The sequence below is a fragment of the Orycteropus afer genome, unplaced genomic scaffold (assembly GCF_000298275.1).
Source record: "Orycteropus afer afer isolate SDZICR_OR568_19922 unplaced genomic scaffold, OryAfe1.0 scaffold00306, whole genome shotgun sequence".
NCBI lineage: Eukaryota > Metazoa > Chordata > Mammalia > Tubulidentata > Orycteropodidae > Orycteropus > Orycteropus afer.
Genome location: NW_006921893.1, coordinates 1,122,927 through 1,128,311, shown reverse-complemented (window position 1 = coordinate 1,128,311; position 5,385 = coordinate 1,122,927). Strand labels below are relative to the sequence as shown.

Here is a 5,385-nt window from a genome sequence, read left to right as displayed (position 1 = left end):
CCGAGGCAGTATCACTACGGAAGTAGGAATGCCCAACCTTCCTTCCGAGGAGTGGCTGGTGGGTTTGAACCGCCAGCCTTCTGGTTAGCAGTCACACATAGGGGCACTATAAGTTCAGGTTATCTGTAGGGCATCTGGTGGCTTGTTTTTCAGTTTTATATGTTGTAGTTGTTCTCAGCTGTGTTTGACTGATTCCAACTCTGAGCTACCTAATGAACAACAGAAGGAAATGTTGCAGGCCTGTGCCATCTGCATGATTATTGGTATGTTTGAGCCCATTGTTCTGGCTATAGTGTCAGTTCATCTTATTGAGGGTTTCCCTCGTTTTTGGTAATGTTTTATGTTACCAAACAGAATTTCCTTTTCTACTGATTGTTATTTTCTCAGATAACATGTGCAAAGTAGGTAAAATACAGATTTGCCATCTTCACTACTAAGAAAATTTTTATAGTGTTCTTGTAAGATTGATCAGTTTGTTCTTATACTAGTTGATGGTATATTCAATATTCTTCACCAACACTACTTTCCAAGTGCATCAATGTTGTGCTTTCCTTTCCACTTTCCAGTTTTCACATACATATGAGGTGATAAAAACACTGAAGTGTTGACTAAGCATGAATCTATGTCTTGTGCTTGATTTTAGGGCAATAGTTTCAATATTTCACCACTGAGTATAATAACTGTTTTTTGTTTGCTTGTTTTGTTTGTTCCACAACTGTCATTTATAATGTAGGAATGTGTACTGGGGTGAAGGTAATTCAGGGCCACTCCTCAGAAGGAAGGTTGGACAATCTACTTTCATGTTGATACTGCCTCGGAAACCCAAGGAGGGGTTGCTGAGTTGGGTCCAAGACTCGACAACACATAACAACAACAACAACAACATCATTATTGCTACCTGGTCAACTGACTGGAAGAGATCCATATTTGTACCCACTCCAAAGAAAGATGATCCCACAGAATGTGGAAATTACAGAATAATATCATTAATATCACATGCAAGTCAAATCTTACTGAGGATAATTCAAAAACCGTTGTAGCAGTATATTGACAGAGAGCTTCCAGAAATGCAAGCTGGATTCAGAAGAGGATGTGAAGTGAGGGATATCATTGCTGATGTCAGATGGATCTTAGCTGAAAGCAAAGAATACCAGAAACATGTTTACTTATGTTTTATTGACTATGCCAAAGCATTCAATTGTGTGGATCATGACAAATTGTGGGTAACGAGAAGAATAGGAATTCCAGAACATTTGATTGTATTCATGAGGAATCTGTACATATATCAGGAGGCTGCTGTTCAAACAGAACAAGGGGATACTGCATGGTTCAAAATCAAGAAGGGAGTGCATCATTAAGTATGTCTATGAAGTGGGGAGTGTATCTAAGAACATGTACAGGGTTGGCAGACAATGGTACTATAAGTTTATGTGATTGATCAGAATTCCCAGGTGTATAGTAGAGCTGACAAGGGGCAAGGTCGTGGTCACTTGGTCACATCCAGCTACCCAGAGGGACTGAGTAGTTGAACCTGTGGGCTTGGGACCATAGTCGCAGGGGACATCAAGCTCAATTGGCATAACATACTATACAAAACATTGTTCCACCTCATACTTTGGCAAGTAGCGACTGAGATCTTAAAAGCCTGCAAGCTGCCATCTAGATTCAACGATGGGTCTCTCCTTGTCCAGAGCAAAGAAGAATGAAGAAAGCCAAAAATTCATGGAAACAATTAGTCCTAGTGACTGATACACCATCCAATCTGTAGCCTATATGACTATGAGACCAGAAGAACTAGATGGTGCCCAGCTATCACTGTCATCCACTTGGAAGGGCATCTGTGTAGGAGATCTTTGATAGAGAGGGAGAACAATGTGGAACAAAACTCAAAATCATTTGGAGGAAAAAAAAGGGGGAGGGCAGGCTTGCTGGTCTGATAGAGCCTGGTGGAACCACTGAGACTATGGCCCCTAGCTGCACTTCAGGTCTGGAATTGAATCCACGCCTGTGGTTTCCAGCCAAACAAAAGACAGGCATATCAGTTGAACATTTACCTGAGGTAGATACACTCCTTGGAGAGAACAATCATGGGAGAAAGAAGGGCTGCTTATGCACAGGGAGACAGCTCAGGGGGCAGGAGTGCATGGAGGGATGGACACAGGGAAGAGGTAACTATTGGGAGGAAGTGGGAGGGGAGCTGTTGCATTGTGGTAAACTGTGGTCAATGTCATGAGACAAAGTGTATGTGAACTGCTGTATGGAAAGTGAATTTGCTCTGTAAAATTTCACCCAAATCACAATTAAAAAAAAGAAGAAGGGAGTGCATCAAGGTTGTATCCTTTCACCATACTTATTCAACTTGTATGCTGAGCAAATAATCTGAGAAGCTGGATTGTATGAAGAAGAATGTGACATCAGTTTTGGAGGAAGACTCATTAACAACCTGCAATATACAGATGACAAAACGTTGCTTGCTGAAAGTGAGGATGACTTGAAGCACTGACTGATGAAGATTAAAGACTACAATCTGCAGTACGGATTACTCCTCAATATAAATAAAACAAAAATCCTCACAACTGGTCCAATAAATAGCTTCACAACGGATGGAAAAAAGATTGAAGTTGTCAAGGATTTCATGTTACTTGGCTTTACAATCAACACCAATGGAAACAGCAGTCAAGACATCAGATGATGTAGTGCATTGGGCAAATCTGCTGAAAAAGACCTCTTTTGAGTAATGAGAAGCAATGTCTCCTTGAAAACTAAGGTGTGCCTGACACAAGCCATGGTATTTTCAATTGCCTCTTATTCATGTGAGAGCTGGACAATGAATAAGGAAGACTGGAGAAGAGTTGATGCTTTTGAATTGTGGTGCTGGCGAAGAATGCTAAGAGTATCATGATCTGCTAAAAGGACTAACAAATCTGTCCTGGAGGAAGTGCAGCCAGAATGCTCCTTGAAAGTAAGAAGGGCCGGACTTTGTCTCACCTACTTTGGTCATGTTGTCAGAAAGAACCATTCCCTGGAGAAGGATATCATCCGTGGTAGAGTGGGTCAACAAAGAAGGGAAAGGCCTTCACAAGATGGATTGACACAGTGGCTGCAACGATGGGCTCAGGTACAGCAATGATTGTGAGGCTGGCACAAGACCAGGCAGTGTTTCGTTCTGCTATGCATAGGGTCATTATGGGTCGGAGATGACTCAACGGCCCCTAACACCAAGAACATCATTATTATATTGATTTAGCTAATTGATATAAGGGCATTGTAGGAATTTGGGATTTTATTCCAAAAGGTTGAGAAGTCAACCACATGAAAGCTGCCTTAGACAAGCCCTTAGTTTCAATTCCTCCATAGCAGATGTCATCATGGGGACATTTCACAAATACTCTGTTTCTCTACCTTTTGGGGCACATGGCATGATTACATTCCTCAACCCTATTGAAGTTAGTATGGCCATGTGACTTGCTTCAGCCAGTGAAATATAAGTAAAAGTGATATTAACATGTCACTTCCAGATGGAAGCTTTAAGGGACAGAACATTACTCACACTCTCTCTCTGCCCAGGCAACCAGTCTCCCTCACTCCCTCCCACTTTCCACTGCTCACTCCTGGTCCAGGCTACCTCAATGACCACAGTTATCTCCTAGCTGGTCTCCTTTTCACTTTTGCTACCTGTGGTAGAAAGAATACACCCCCCGACACACAAAAAAAACAAAGATGTTTATATTCTAATATTCTTAACTTGTGAATCTTACATTACATGGTAAAATGTGATTAGGTTAAGGATCTTGAGATGTGAACATTACCCTGGATTATCTGGGTGGGCCCAATATAATCAAAAGAGTTCTTATACGATGTATGTATTTTATACAGACAATAAAGCACCCAAGCATGGAGATTTCCCAGACATAACTAAACACCTCATGGAATGAAGTTACTAGGGTCAAAGGTGAAGGATCAAGGACTCAGGGAACATCAATGTCAACTGGTGTAACATAGTTCATAAAGACAATGTTCTGCATCCTGCTATGGTGAGTAGCAACTGGGGTCTTAAAATCTTGCCATCTAAGATGCCATCTAAGACAACTATTAGTCTCTTCCCATCCAAAGCAAAAGAGAGTAAAGAAAATCAAAGACTCAAAGGAACAATTAGTCCAAAGAACTCATGAACCACAGCCTACATGACCCAAAGACCAGAACTAGATGATGTTTGGCTACCAATGCCTGCTGTTCTCACAGGATCACAACAGAGGGTCCCAGACAGAACAGAAGAAACATGTAGAACAAAAAATTAAACTCACAAAAAAGACCAGACTTACTGGTCTAACAGAGACTGGAGGAATCCCAGAGATTATGGCCCTAAGACACACTTCTGACCTGGAACTGAAGTCATTTCTGGAGATCATCTTTCAGCCAAACAGTAGACAGGCCCACAAAATAAACAATAACACCTATGAGGAGCATGTTCCTTAGAACGACAAACTATATAAAATCAAAAGGACAACATTTGCCCAAAAATAAAGATGAGAAGGCAAGAGGGGGTAGAAAATTTGGATGAAATGGAGAACCCAGGGTGGAAATAAGGAGAGTACTGACACTTTGTGGGGAATGCAACGAATGTCATGGAACACTCCATATACAAACTAACTTGTTCTGTAAACTTTCACCTAAAGCACAATTTATAAAAAGAGTCCTCATAAGAGGGTAACAGAGAGTCAGAGCTGTGGAAGGCAGTATGATGATGGTGGTAGAGGATGGAGTGATGTAGACAAGAGTCAAAGAATACAGACATCTGTTAGAAGCTAGAGAATTCAAGAAATGGTTTCCTTCCTGAAGCCTCTAGAAGGAACACGACCCAGCAAAACTTTGATTTTAGCCACGTAAGATTCATTTTGGTCATCTGACTTTGAGAACTATAAGAGAATAAGTATGTGTTGGTATAAGATACTACATTGGTGTTGATTTGTTACAGCAGCAATAGACAACTAATACACTCTCTCTCTGCCATCCCAAGTGTGGGCCTGTCTACTGTTTGGCTAATACACTCCCCTATACATACAGCTTGTGGCCGGTTAGCTCAGTTGGTTAGAGCGTGGTGCTAATAACGCCAAGGTCGCGGGTTCGATTCCCGTATGGGCCAGGTGGAGACTTTCTCCTTAGGAGCTCTGGTAGCATAGTGGCTAAGACACTTGCCTGCTAACCAGACGGCTGGCGGTTCAAACCCACCAGCCACTCCTCAGAAGGAAGGTTGGGCAATCCTACTTCCGTAGTGATACTGCCTTGGAAACCCAAGGAGGGGTCGCTATGAGTCGGGGCTGACTCGATGGCACATAACAACAACAACATACATACAGCAAAGTGGTTTTTAAGAACACAAAATCT

At 41.8% G+C, this 5,385-nt stretch overlaps 1 non-coding gene across 1 annotated transcript; it reads left to right on the top strand.

Annotated features, from left to right (window-relative positions):
* The first annotated feature begins 5,069 nt into the window (after positions 1 to 5,069).
* TRNAI-AAU lies at positions 5,070 to 5,143 on the top strand. The gene has a single exon. It is a non-coding gene; the product is annotated as a tRNA-Ile (tRNA).
* Positions 5,144 to 5,385: the final 242 nt, after the last annotated feature.